Raw genomic sequence first — 15,727 nt, 5'->3', positions numbered from 1 at the left:
TGTGATGTGTGGATGTTTGATGTGCTGCGACCATGGGCCATAAGCACTTGGCCCATGATGACTCGTTAGTGGCTCTTGCGCACACCATGACGGAATGTACATCATTGCCATGGTGTCCCATAAGGTCATTGGATGACCCTCCTTGTTTGGTGGGCCCCACAACCCTGAAAAGGGAAGCGTGCGGAAACCCTAGCCGATTTAGGCCCACCAAAAATCTGACTTTATGAAAGTTTGTGGGAGCCACTTTGGTTTGACCTAAATTAGAACTAGGGCATAATTTTGTTCCCTCCGGTAATATGAGTGCATGTGATAGGGAGATCCATATGATGGGCTCTGTAAAGGCCTTCCATCATTAGCACGATGATGGGTCCTTGAGTAATGAGGAAACACACCATAAAATTGGGCTATCCATTTGCTGTTGGGTCTGTCAGAGTGTTTCATAAGATGATAGGGGCGTCATAGACCGATGTGGGAGGGGCTTCACTAGAAAATGGGAACTCTCTCACGGTACCTTGGCATAACCTGGATATGATGGGTGAACACTCACTGGACAGAAAGGTTTACCTGAAAACGGCTCTGAACCTTGTCTGACAGAGGCCAAAGGGAAACTCATACGATGAGTGGATGTGATCCGTCGTAGAAAGGTGGTGGGGTTATGCAGCTGAAACAGTTGTCTCCATGCACCCTATGTGATTTCCCACATTTCTAGAGACATCTCGTTGTTTCTATCACTGAGGTAGGAGGAAAATCTCAGAGATGAACAAATGGAAATGGAACATAGATTAAACGCCATATCTATGTAGGTAACATGAATCAAACTAAAGGTTGTGAACTAACGTTTTGTTGTTTTTCCAGAAAATGGCAAACGGGCAATTTGCTAAGTTGCTTGACGACAACAAGCTTAAAGGACCCAATTATGTCGACTAGTACAGAAACCTTATGCTGGTCCTAGCTTCAGAAAAACTGGATAAGGTGGCTAAAAATCCTGCTCTGGATCGTCCGGGGGACAGGGCTTCTGAGGCCCGAAGAAGAGAATACCAGGAATGGGAGGATAAAAACTCCCTGGCCTGCTGCTATATCATAGCCTCTTTGGACAATCCGATACAGAGGCAGTTCGATCAGATCGAACTCGCCAAAGACATATTGGATAGTCTGACGACTATATACGAAGAGCATAATCGTTCTACTCGACAAAAGGTCCTGTAACAGTTCATGACAGCGCAAATGACTAAGGGGCAGCAAGTGCATGACCATTGTCTTCGGATGATGGGCTACATAAACGAGCTGGAGGCCCTGGGTTCCGGGCTAGATCTGGTCACACAGATCGATGCTATTCTCAACTCTCTGCCTCCGTCCTTCAACCCGTTCATTATGAATTATAATATGAACAAGCTGAATGTCAGCGTCCAAGAGCTCAACAATATGTTGCAAAGAGCTAAGGAATTAATAAGGATGAGCCGATAGCCATGCTTGTTGAAGCTGGCAAATCTGGCAAGAAGAGGAAGGCAAAGAGAAAGCCTCAGAAGAAAACCACCAAATCTAAGAAACAAAAGAAAGACAAGGCATCTGATGCCTGTCAATTCTGCAAGCAGGCCGACCACTGGAAGAGGAATTGTCCCGCCTACCTGGAATCTAAGAAAGGTATTTTCGAAACTTGTGTCATGGAAACTAATTTGTTAATAACTTCTGTGTCCTGGTGCGTTGACTCCGGGGCTTCAACTCATGCGTGTAATTCACTGCCGGGGCTCAAAGTAAGCAGAAGGCTGAGTTTAGGAGAAGTGACACTATACTTGGGGACTTCTACAAGTGTTGCAGCTATGGCGATAGGAACCGTAGAGTTAAATTTTAGAGAAGGGATTCTTGTACTGAAAGATTGTCTTTATGTACAAAATCTAAGAAGAAATTTGATTTCTGTTTCTAAACTGTGTGTGGATGGATATACTGTCTCTTTTAGGAATATGATTACTATCAAAAGGAACAACAAATTTATCGCATGCGGGGAACTGGAGAACGGTCTCTATGTTTTACATCCTTCTCTAGAAACTAATTTAACCGAAACTACGTCGGTCGAAATCCCCAAGAAAAGGACTCGTGACATGGTAACTCCCACGTGCCTGTGGCATTACCGACTTGGCCATATCGGTATTGACCGAATCACAAGACTAATAAAAGATGGTCCTTTGGGTTTTCTTACCATAGAAAACATTCCCACTTGTGAGCCTTGCCTTAGAGGCAAGACGACAAAGCGGCCATTTAACGGTAAGCCTGAAAGATGTACAGGCACACTTGACCTTATACATAGTGTTGTATGTGGTCCCCTGAGTGTTAGGACACGCAATCAACATGTGTATTTCATCAAGTTTACCGATAATTTCTCACGATATGGTTACGTGTACCTAATGAGACATAAATCTGAATCATTTGAAAAGTTCAAAGAGTTCAGACAAGAGGTCGAGAAACAGTTAGGGAGAGAAATTAAGGCCCTTCGATCGGATCGAAGTGGCGAGTATCTCTCTGACGAATTCAGGGACTACTTAAAGGCCAATGGGATTATCTCACAGTTGTCTCCTCTTGCAACACCCCAGCTTAACGGTGTTTCGGAGAGGAGGAATAGGACATTGCTTGACATGGTCCAGTCACTTCTCACACACTCATAATTGCCCACATCCTTTTGGGGATATGCGTTGGAGACCGCAGTTTACGTGCTGAATAGAGTTCCAACCAAATCGGTTCCGAAAACTCCATACGAACTATGAACCAGAAAGAAACCAAGTGTCAGACACTTGAAGATTTGGGGTTGTTCTGCGTACGTTAAAAGAACGAGTGCGGACAAGTTGGAATCCAAGGCCAGCCGTTGCCTGTTTGTTGGCTACCCAAAGGATTTAGTGGGTTATCTTTTCTATGACCCAAGTGAGTAGAAAGTGTTCTGCAGTCGAAATGCCATGTTCTTAGAGACGGATTATATCTTGGACACTCATCGTCAAGAAATAGTTCTAGATGAAGAGAGCTCAGGATCAGTGGGAGATGTCCCGCAGGCTCCAGGTAGTGACCAACCTAAAAGATCCACCCGGGTATCCAGGCCACCAGTCCGTTATGGTTATGACCAGGATAGTTACCTGGTGGAAGCCTTGACTAGTGAGGAGGATCCCGTGACTTATGAGGAAGCTATGTTGGACATAGATTCACAAAAGTGGGTGGAGGCCATGAGAGCTGAGTTGGACTCGATAGAGACCAATGAAATCTGGACTCTAGTAGATCCGCCCTTCGGGGTAAAAGCAATTGGTTGCAAATGGATTTATAAGAGGAAGAAGGACCCCGATGGCAGAATTGAGACCTACAAAGCTCGTTTGGTGGCGAAACGGTATACTCAGAAAGAAGGTATCGACTATGAGGAAACCTTTTTGCCCGTGGCTATGCTTAAATCCATTAGGATCCTGATAGCTGTAGCAATATACCATGACTACGAGATTTGGCAAATGAATGTCAAAACCTCGTTCCTGAATGGAGATCATAGTGAAGATATCTACATGCAGCAGCCGCAAGGCTTCATTGCTACTGGTCAGGAACACATGGTATGTAAACTTAATAGATCCATATATGGACTTAAGCAGGTTTCTTGGAGTCGGAACATCCATTTTGACTCTGTCGTCAAATCGTTTGACATTGAGCAGAATCCAGATGAGCCCTGTGTTTACAAGAAGTCCAGTGGGCATAAGGTCACATTTTTTGTGTTATATGTGGATGGTATCCTACTCACTGGGAATGATGTAGGAATGTTTACTTCGATTAAGGTTTGGCTTTCGTAGCAGTTCTCCATGAAAGATCTTGGAGATGCTTCCTACATATTGGGTTTTTGACTCTATAGAGATAGATCGAAGCGGATAATTGGATTATCCCATGCTGCTTATATTTACAAAATTGACAAAAGGTACAGCATGGAGAACTCCAAGAAAGGAAATGTTCCTTTCTGGCACGGAGTCACTCTCTCCAAGAAGATGTCTCGCAAGACTTCTAAGGAGATTGAGGGCATGAAAGACATTCCCTATGGTTCAGCCGTAGAAAGCATCATGTATGCCATGCTGTGCACTCGCCCTGACATTCCTCGGGCGGTGAGTGTTGTAAGCAGGTTCTTGGCCAACCCAGGGCAGGAGCATTGGACAGTTGTGAAGAACATACTTAAATACTTTCGAATGACAAAAGAGTTTTGTCTGGTATTCGATGGTAGTTCACTGCAAATTCTGGGATATACTGATGCCGATTTCCAATCGAATCCAGATGATAAAAAGTCTATACCTGGGTATGTTTTCCCGATAGGATCGTGTGTTGTTTGCTGGAAAAGTAGTAAACAGGAGTCCACGACAGACTCCACAACTGAAGCCGAGTACATTGCCGCAACTGAAGCTGCCAAGGAAGCTGTGTGGATGAAGAAGTTCATTCACGAATTAGGAGTGGTTCCGTCCAGCACATCACCCATCCCGTTGTTGTGTAACAACAATGGAGCCATTGCCCAGGCTAAGGAGCCTCGAGCCCACTCGAAGTCAAAGCACATCGAGAGGAAGTACCATGTACTGCGGGAGATCGTTGGTAGAGGGGACGTCCTCATTCAGAAGGTAGCATCAGCGGATATTGTGGCAGACCCATTAACTAAGCCACTCACACAGAAGGTGTTTGGGAAACACGTGGAAAGTATGGGACTCCGGCTTGTACCAGATTGGACCTAAGTGCAAGTGGGAGCTGTTGGACAGTTTTTATATGCCCTTAGCTTCAATCAGTTTTGATGTACTTTTGATATTTAATGTAAATAAATGAAGTACATGTTTGATTCATGTTGTTTGGTATACTTCTGTGTAAGACCCTAAAACTGGACACTTAATGAGACTTGTGTTGGTGTTAAACGTTCAAAGCCATTGGATAAGTCTGGGGAGATTTATCCTACCAGGGCTGACACTGGTGTGCTGCCAACTGTTGGGGTGACTTGTGTCAGCCGCTAGGGTGAGACCCAAGGCACATGCAATGTAGGATTAATTGAACCCTTGAACCGGACCAGATTTTCAGTATTGCCCTGGACCTTGGAGATTGATGGGAAAAATTAGAAAGTTACACCTGACCCCTAGACCCGATTATGGTACTGCACTAGGTGTCGGACTGGGCTGTCTTTGATATGCCAATCAGTGAGATCCTTAGCGGGGGTCAAAACTTGGGTATGTTGGGACACTCTGAGAATTCATCTGAGTGGGTGATCATAGTGACGGGATCAGCCCCTTTGTCGGACAAAGGTAATGATCGGGGATGCACTCTCCTTGATGGAAACCAAACTGCCGGCAGTTGATTTCAATCGTTGGAATTTTGTTTTGCAAAATTTATATATATGTTATATATTTAAGTATGGTTTCAAAATGTTTGCAAATGGTTTTAATTCCCGGGATCCATGTAAATAGAGAGTGCAACACTGTTCCTTGCAGCCGAGGGAGAGATCCTCTCTTGTCGGGCAGTGCTTGATCATTATGGGCTGAGAGGTTAAGTGTAATGCCATTTGTGATAACACCTGATGGGCTAATCTTGCACTTGCCCACCGTCCCTGGGTTTTTATAAGATGGCTTGGCCCAGGGACGACTTAGTGTAAGTGTTGGGCCCATAGGGTCCATTTGATGGGCTCAGGGGATTTATTGGGCTCTCCAGTGAATTCGGCCAGACCTTGTAACAGAGGTTGGGCCGAACCCATGTGGCTGGTGTGTAGATCAATGCTTGGGTCCCACGCCATACAAAGAAGCCCAATTGTGCAGCAGTTTGGAAGACTTTTGTGCATATAACCTTATTGGGCCTAAAGCCCATTTTGAACTGGGCTGATTTGATCAGTCTTTACTAAGGGGCGGATCTGAGATTAGGATGAATCCAAAAGCTTATTTAATCTGCAGATATGATTAAGAAGAATCGTAATCCAAATACAAATTTGGATAAGGGGCAAATCTTGATATGATCAGGAAATCCTTTCTTAATCATTAAGCAACTGGGAGAAACCCTAATCGAATTACATGAATTCGAACCCTCGGGAGACAAAACACTCTCTGCAATTTTGTGAGATAGGATCTCAGAAACCCTAGAGAAAAGAAAAGCAGTTCGCCATCTATTTCTCTAGCCCCTCCTGTTGCAGCTGCCACCACCTGTCACAGTTCGTTTTTATTGAAATGCTGATTCGGTTTGGTGCTCATTGTCATCCAAAGGATTCTTGTGAAGGATTCAGTGTGTAGGACGCACCCCGCTGATTCTGTTCCACAGTTGCTGTGTCATCTTCAGCAGAAACAGATCTTGGTTCCTTCTTTGGGCGTGAACACCAATTTTGGGAGAAATTTTTTCTCTGGATCAGGTATAATTCCCCTTCACTTTTGGTTCAGATCTGGTTCGGTTCTAGTTCAAGTAGGATCCTTGAATCTTGATTCTAAAATTAGGGAATGCGATTCCCAGTTGAAAGACAGCTAGAAAATTTTTGAAATTCGCCCACATATTCCGCAACTGTTTTAGGGTCCATACGATGAATTATACCATCCCTTTCAACTCTTGCAAAATCCGGCAGTGATCTCAACAACCACTGGAACGGGGTATTCCGATTTGATATCGAGCTTCACAGCAGCAACAAATCGATGATAGAGATGTCTGAAAAGGTGGGAGTCACATGGACGGTAGTGTAAATGCATGAGAAAACATGTTACTTCAGATTTTGTTTGTCTTGTTTGTTTTATAAGGTCTTTATGATACAAGAACAGAGTCTCTGTATTTGTATGGTAATACTTGGTTCCTCCCCCATTTTGACCTCACCACCAGTGAGATGTCCTCGATCCCTTCGTAGAAATCCAACATCCACTCTTCGTTCCATTTTTATTTGCATCCTATTGATTCTTTCATCTCTATTTCAGCTTCCATTCTCCTTCGAATCTCAGTTGTGGCTTCGTGCCTGAGCTTACAGTCCTGGCTTATTTTCTTCGGCTCTGGTCCGTGGTCTTCAAAGTTGCCGAAAATCAGCCTTGTTGCAACCTAGATAACCCTCGCTTTTGTATTCTCTTTTCCATGACAACCTCCTATATTCTTCGTCCTCACCTTTTGCTTCTTGTCGACTGTAATTCTTCGGTGGCTTCCAGCGATGTTTTGACGGTTGATAAGAGCTCCGAAGGTGAATGCGATCGCAAGGAAGCCGGAAATTCTTTGGGAGCTTTTCTGGCGGGGAAGTAAATAGAGATGAACACGATGGACGAGAAGAATCGAAAGAATTTTCGGAGATCATGAATCTCCAAGCTCGAAGCTCGGAAATCGGTAGTAAGCGAGTTCGTGAAGAGACCGAGGACGTAGAACAACAGAGTGAGATTAAAGCGGAGAAAGTAGATGAAGAATTGAAAGGATAGTTTGAACATTTAAAAACCTTAAACAGTCGGATGAAAATTTTTTTTAAGCTAACTTACAGAACGTTAAAAGAAAGGGGTTTTTGTCTAACGGTTAAAATTCAGGGGTATTTGTTGCAAAAAGATAGTACAGGGGGACTTTATCACTGACCCTAGTATAGGGGGTCTTTGTAATTTACTCTATACTTTTTATTATTACTTTATTATTACATTCTTTTCCAATTAATCCCTATTCTATAAACATTCCCCGTCTATCAAACTAAACACTCAAATCTGACAAATCTAATGTTATAGACTTTCGTAGTTTCCTTTTTATATCATCTTTTTTTTTTCCTCTCTTTTTATGTCTATTCTTTTTATTATTATATTTTTTGGCTTCTCAAAACTGACTTCCCTCTCCTTCTAATCTAACTTACAAGCAAACACCACTCCCTGCTTTAATATCCCATTTCGATCATCAACTTTATTCTCTCTCTCTTTTTTTTTTGTTTTATCCTAGTTATTATTTTATTTTCTTACTCTTAGATTCATTCTGAGTGGTCTCCTTTAGTTCAGCAACACAAACGATCAGCAGGTCCAGAGCCTATGTCGTTATATTCTGAGGTTAATTCAAATCGGCAATTCAGTTCTGGCATATCCAATTATTTGAGTATCGGAGTTTCAGCAAAACAAAGTCCCACATAAACATTAACTAACAGAACATAGCAAGTCCGACCTTTAGAGAAAATCCTAGACATGACACAGACAACAGGAATTCAAAAACTTGCTTAAAACACCCTACTTGAGAATTTCTAAACTACAGTCGATATAAAAGAATCGTCCAAGGAACTATGTTTCAATTGTCGATACTGGTCTGAAATAACACCCAGAGCATGAGTATAAATCGATGCCTAAAGATAAAACGAAAACAGAGCACATGGAAGAAAATAGAGACTAATATAATAAAAAAATATAAAAAAAGGGTAAATTACAAAGACCACCCCCCTTGTACTATGGGGTATGCGACAAAGACCCCCCTAAGCTTTTACATTGTAACAAATACCCCATTGGCTGTTAAGTCAGATGACGGAAGTTGTTAAATTATCAAAATACCCTACTAAACTTTCTCTATTTTCTTTTTCTTGCCATTCTCTCTTAAACCTAACTGATCTTAAAGCAATGCATCAACCAAAAACTAGCCATCTTAAAAATGCATCTTCTGGAGTTACTATTCACCAAAAGAATTAAAGTAGCAAGGATTGGTTTCATGCCCTGAATGAAATGAGATTTTTGAACCACATTAGAAGATTACAGTCCGACGAAAGTAGCAAATGGGTTGCAGAGAATAGATAGTCGAAGCACATGAAAAGGACTATGGTACCTAACGCGCGTGTGTGTGTCCGAAATGTGTGCCTTTGATAGGTAGCTTTCATTATTCTATAGAGAATTATTGACTTTGCTCTATGAGCTACAGAGCTAGTCCAAAATCAGCAATGCCGTGGAATGCCTCCACTGTTTACCAATTGAATGGCTAATTAATAACCGAAGCTTCTCAACAGAGAGAATCAAGACAGGGTATAACCATTCCATGGAAGATCGACCCAATAATCAAGGACACTTGAGAAATGGCAAGGGACATTAACATCTTGGTATTAATACAAGTCATCAATCTAGAGAAGGTAAACAAATTGCAGAGCAGACCTAATAGTTAATCATTGAGTTCAAGAAATTAAGGGAGATGTGGAGGGGTTAAGCTGCACCATATGCAAAGATTTATGGAGCTCTTTTCTCTTGCATTACAAGAAAAGAAAATTCAAGAACCACTTCTATTTGCAACTGGTATTTGTTGACGCCAAAACAGAGCAAGCACCATGTACCGTCGTAAGACTTTGATTGGTTAAGTTGCAGGCCCATTGCAAGGTGACGCCAAAACAGAGTACTACTTTGTAAGCCAATTATTGAATCTCTCATATATTTCTTATTCATCTCACCTAACTTAAGTATTTGTGTTAGGTCCCATCAGATCCAAGGCAAACCAGAAATAAGACTTTCTTTTGGTGAAAGATGGATCAATTGAGAGAATAATTCAGCTTGCTCATTCCAACTAGAGTGATTACATAAATACTAGTTCACGTAACAACTTACTTCTAAATGCTAGCTATTGACCTTGACTATAGGAAACAGACTCAAAGCAAATCCATGTAACAACTTATTCCTAAATATTAGTTAACTGACCTTGACAAAGTCATGGTAATGCTGACAAATTCAAATCATAACAAATAACAGAAACTGAAATAACAAAACTTCAACAAATAGCTAGTCGTTTGCTGAATCGATGCTGACCAAGTCAATCCAGGAACTTGGGATTCTTCTTAGGAGCACGCAACGACCTTCTGGGTCTATCAATACTTTTCCCGCCCGGAGGAACCTTGTCCTCAAGGTTCAATGCATGAAATTGATTCTGGAGAAGCACCGCAGTTTCCCAAGTAGCATCTTCAATGGGCAATCGTTTCCATTTAACTAAATATTCTTGTAAGAACTTAGGGCCCTGCTTTATCCAGCGTACATCTAAAATCTTCTCTGATTCAATCTGGATAAATCCTTCATCAGAAAGTGGTGGCAACTCAACAGTAGTAGGTAAGGGAGTCCCAACAAATTTCTTTAAGAGTGAAACATGAAAAACAGGGTGTATTTTGGCTTCCGAAGGTAAAGACAGTTTATAAGCCACTTTGCCCAGTTTTTGTTCAATCTTAAAAGGGCTATAGAACCGACTGACAAGCTTTTGATGAGCATGCTTAAACACGGTTTGCTAGCGGTAGGGATGTAATTTTAGTAGCATGAAGTCACCCACCTTGAAGTCCACATCTCTCCTCTTACGATCAGCAATAAGCTTCATTCTTGTGGCTGCCGCTTCTAGATTCTTCTTTAATTGTGGGAGCACTTCATCCCGATGAAGAAGAATCTAATCTACCTCATTGACGCGTGACAAACCGTCTGTGTACAGCGGAATTGAAGGGGGAAGTCGACCATATAAAGCCTGAAATGGAGTCATTCCTGTAGAGCAATGGAAGGTGGTGTTGTACCAATACTCAGCCCATGACAGATAGCTATACCATCTGCGAGGCCATTGATGGACATAGCAATGCAAGTACTGTTCGATACAGCGGTTTACCACCTCCGTTTGGCCATCCGTCTGATAAGGAATTGGAAGCGGTTGGAGCAACCCAGCGGGCGCCAGTGTATCAGATTTAATTTTCTGACAGGTTGTACACTATGCAATATAATCATGGACAGATTTGTACATAGACGGCCAGTAGAACTGTTGAGCCAACCGCTTGTAAGTTCTTAACACCCAAATGTCCAGCCATCTTGCTATCATGGAATTCCTGTAGAAGTTGTTCGCGTAGTGCATTAGGAACGACCACTCTGTTTTTGTAGAAGCATAATCCATTTTTCACAGAGTAATTTCCCGGAAGATCGCTCGTTTCTTGCTGGAATAATTTCTACAAATACGTATCATCTTTTGTTGCCTTTTGTATATCATCCCATAGAGACACCTGCGAAACAACTAATGGATTCAGCAGAGGACTGTCAGCTCGGTGAGATAAGGCATCAGCTGCTGAGTTCTCACGTCCAGGCCGGTAAATAATCTCATAATCGTACCCAAGAAGTTTGGCAACCCATTTTTGCTGCTCGGGGGTGGCCACATGTTGATCTAGAAAGTATTTGAGGCTTCTTTGATCTGTTTGAATAAAGAACTTCCGGCCTTGGATGTATGGTCTCCAAGTTCGAATTGCCTCTACTATGGCTAACATTTCTTTAGCATAAATAGACCACGACCGCTTGGAAACACCCAATGCTCTACTTAGGAATGCTATCAGCCTTCCTTGTTGAGTTAAAACAGCCCCGATTCCATCTCCTGAAGCATCGGTTTCAATAATGAATGGCTCAGAGAAATTTGGTATTGCAAGGATAGGTGTGGTTGTCATGGCTTGTTTGAGTCGTGTGAATGCCTCCTCCGCCTCTTCATTCCACTTGAAACAGCCCCTTTTGAGAAGGTTAGTTAGAGGGTGACGGGTTTGTCGAAGCCCTCAAAATTAGTACTAGTCCCACAATAAGATATTTGCAGTAAAAGTGGTACTAGGTCGAATCCCACAAGGAGCTCATAGTAATCTCTTAGCCGAATGAATAATTGAGTGGGAAAATTTAATAACTAAAATTAAAAGAATAAGAAAGCAATAGCAAACTAAACAAACAAGAGAAAATCAGTCTTATTGAATTCTGGTTCAAGGGTTCGGGTTAAATCGATTGGCTATTGATCCTAGGTACATTTCAGCATCCTTGCAATTCAAGCATTTAACCTTAGATTTATTAGGATAGCCATAATAAAATATGTGTTTTCCTAATTCAGTTGACCAAACCCAGCATTCAATCAACACTTATCACCACTCAACTGGGTACGATAGCGTTCCATGTTAAACAGTGATAACATTAAGATTTGTGAAAACAGTTAAACCAAAATAACAATAATTGAGATAACTGCAATTACTGAATCTTGTTCCATCGATTTCTTTTAGGTTGAACCATGTTAAAACATTGGTCAAAGGCTGTCACGAACAATTGACCCGAAAAGATATCAACCTATTTGCTACTTGTACCATTATTCGTGACAATTACGGATCACCGAAATCATGAATAGCAGTAGGAGAATCAACATTAATTCAGTTTGTCAAACTAATTAACATCAACATCCAATAAAAATATGCACAAGAATCAATGAATACTTGAATTAAAAAGCAAGAAAATAAATTAACTATAGAACCTCACAATGACACAATCGAACCTTCCCCCTTGAACCAGAAAAAGAAGCTTAACTGCTCATGATCTGCGCAATCTCCATGCTTTGCTTCTCCATGGCCGAACTGCTTTCTTGAGCTTTCTTGGTCTTCTTGATGATCTCTTGGATCTTGGAGTGAGTGATGCTAGAGCTGGTCCACCCCCCTCTTTATATAGCCAAAGGAGAAGGTTGTTTTCCAACTTCTTCTAGGAGATCATCTTATCTTTAGGGAGTCTTGATCTTCTTTGAACTAATCCTATCCTATCTCTTATCTAATCCCCATCCTTCTTATCTTTATAGGATTACATTCAGAATTTAGATCTAATAAGACTCTCTCCCTCCTTGGAGGTTACATTCGAATTAGGACTCTAGGCTTTCGCATTCGAGTTGGGCTTCTCTGATAACTTGGGCTGCTTGCATATTCTTCTGCGAGTTGGGCTTCAGTTGTGAAATGGGCCCGACTATGAACTTGCTCCGACGTCGGGCCCGGTTTCGGACTCGTTTTGGACCGAATTTGAAAAAACCCAAAATATAAAAGTTGTGGGCCTTCCTTTCCGCTTTATAATGATTTTTGAATTGTCCAATTCGGAGTTCGGAATTGAGAGTTATGCCCAGATTACGGACTGTCGCCGAAACTGTGCAAAATCACCCGATTTGCCCTGTTTTCTTCCAATTGCCTTCTTTATTGCCCTGAATCGAAATACAAGAGTAATGAGTCCATTTAAGTGCTAAATAAATGTAAAAGAGTGAATATTAGGGGATAAAAATAGGGTTCTTTTTGGTCTCATCAAAGGGCGATCTATCAACCCATAATTCTGAACAAACTTCCTGTAATAGCCTGTCAAACCCAAGAATCCACGCAGCTCAGTCATATTAGTAGGTTGCGGCCAGGCTATCATGGCCTCTATTTTTTTGTTATCAACCTTTACTCCATGGGATGTCACCACGTGGCCCAAATACTCCTGCTCCTGCTTGCCAAAGTTACATTTGCTTTCTTTGACAAAAAAACTATGATGTTTCAAGATGTCTAATGTGGTGCGTACATGACTCAAATGTAAGTCCCAGGTAGGACTATAAATCAATATATCATCAAAGAAAACCAATATTAATTTGCGGAGGTGTGGACGAAATATAGAGTTCATAATAGCTTGGAAAGTGGAAGGGGCGTTACATAAGCCGAAAGGCATAACCAGATACTCAAAATGCCCATTATGAGTTCTAAAAAGTAGTCTTTGGAATATCAGGGGCGTGGACTCTTACCTGGTGATAACCCGCTCGAAGGTCCAGTTTCGCTAAGTAAGCCGATCCATGTAATTCATCCAGCATGTCATCCGCTGATGGAATTGAAAACCGATCCTTGACAATGGCTACGTTGAGTGCCCTGTAATCTATGCAAAACCTCCAGGACCCATCTTTTTTCTTCACTAGTAGAACGGGAGAGGAGAATGGACTGGTACTCGGTTGAATGATTCCCATATCCAACATGGCTTGCACTTGCTTCTCGATCTCTGCTTTTTGAAAATAAGCATATCAGTGTGGACGAACATTGATGGGCTATGTCCCTTCCTTCAAAGGAATGTGATGGTTGATTTCCCTTAACGGCGGCAGCTTGGTGGGCTCTTGGAAGATGTCTCCATACTCTCTTAATAGTTGCAGGATATCTGTTGGAATGTCGTCCCACTAAAACTCTTCTTAGGCTTGAGCATTGATGAGACTGAAAGGAACCCTATTTTTGTCCCCTAATTTTCATATTTTTACATTATTTTAGCATTTAAATGAACTCATTACTCTTGTATTTCGGTCTAGGGCAATAAAGAAGGCAATTGGAAGAAAACAGGGCAAATCGGGTGATTTTGCACAGTTTCGGCAACAGTCAGTAATCTGGGCCTAACTCTCAATTTCGGACTCCGAATTGGACAATTCAAGAAGAATTAGAAAGATGAAAGGAAGGTCCACAACTTTTATGTTTTGGGTTTTGACATATTCAGCCCGCATCGAGTACAAAAACGAGCCCGAAGTCGGAGCAAGTTCGCAGCCAGGCCCATTTCACAACTTAAGCCCAACTCGCAGAAATACCTTGAAGCAGCCCAAGTTTTAAAGCAGCCCAACTCGAATTCAAGAGTTAAGAGTCTGAATTTCGAATGTAATCTCCAAGGATAGAGTCTTATCAGATCTAAAGTCTTGAATATAATCCTAGAGAGATAAGAAGATTGAGATTAGATCATTAGATAAGAGATAGGATATGATTAGTTCAAAGAAGATCAAGACTCCCTAAAGATAAGATGATCTCCTAGAAGGAGTTGGAAAACAGCCCCCTCCTTTGGCTATATGAAGAGGGGGGCGAACCAGCTCTAGCATCACTCACTCTCAGATCCAAGAGATCATCAAGAAAGTCAAGAAATTACATAGAGAGCAGTTTGGCCATGGAGAAGCAGAGTATGGAGGTTTCGCAGATCATGAGCAGCTAAGCTTCTTTTTCTAGTTCAAGGGGGGAGGTTCGATTGTGTCATTGTGAGGTTCTATATGTAATTTATTTTCTTGCTTTTTAATTCAAGTATTCATTGGTTCTTGTGCACATTTTTATTGGATGTTAATGTTAATTAGTCTGACAAACTGAATTAATGTTGATTTTCCTACTGCTATCCATGATTTTGGTGATCCGTAATTGTCACGAATAGTGGTACAAGTAGCAATTAGGTTAATATCTTTCTGGGTCAATTGTTCGTGACAGCCTTTGACCAATGTATTGACATGGTTTAACCTAAAGGGAATCGATGGAACAAGGTTCAATAATTGCAGCTATCTCAATTATTGTTGTTTTGGTTTAACTGTTTTCACAAATCTTAATGCTATCACTGTTTAACATGGAACGCTATCGTACCCAGTTGAGTGGTGATAAGTGTTGATCGAATGCTGGGTTTGGTCAACTGAATTAGGAAAACACAAGGTTTATTATGGCTATCCTAATAAATCTAAGGTTAAATGCTTGAATTGCAAGAATGCTGAAGTGTACCTAGGATCGATGGCCAATCGATTCAACCCGAACCCTTGAACCAGAATTCGGTAAGACTGATTTTCTCTTGTTTGTTTAGTTTGTTATTCTTTTAAATTTTAGTTATTAAATTTTCCCACACAATTACTTTATCCATTCGACTAAGAGATTACTGATTTGCTCCCTGTGAGATTCGACCTAGAACCACTTTTACTGCAAATATTTTATTGTGGGACTAGTATTAATTTTGAGGGCTTCGACAACCCGTCAAGCATAAATTGCAAAAACTATCTGACCTTGTCGGTGTTCCTTTGTAGTAGTCTTTAAGGAAGTAGCTTGAAGCCCGTTTTGAAATCCTTGTAGCCTGTGAGCTTGATTTTCTCATTTGAAATCCATTGTCAATTGTTTCCAGTTACAAACTATAGACCCCAACATTTCCAACCATTGAATTCCTAAAACCATATCCAACCCAGCCAATGGTAGTGAATAAAATGTAAGTGAAAATGGAATTCCTTGTAAGACTACTGG

Source organism: Nelumbo nucifera, chromosome 5, assembly GCF_055504915.1.
Source record: "Nelumbo nucifera cultivar China Antique chromosome 5, China Antique-T2T, whole genome shotgun sequence".
In the NCBI taxonomy this organism is placed as follows: Eukaryota; Viridiplantae; Streptophyta; class Magnoliopsida; order Proteales; family Nelumbonaceae; genus Nelumbo; species Nelumbo nucifera.
This window is presented reverse-complemented; position numbering follows the sequence as displayed.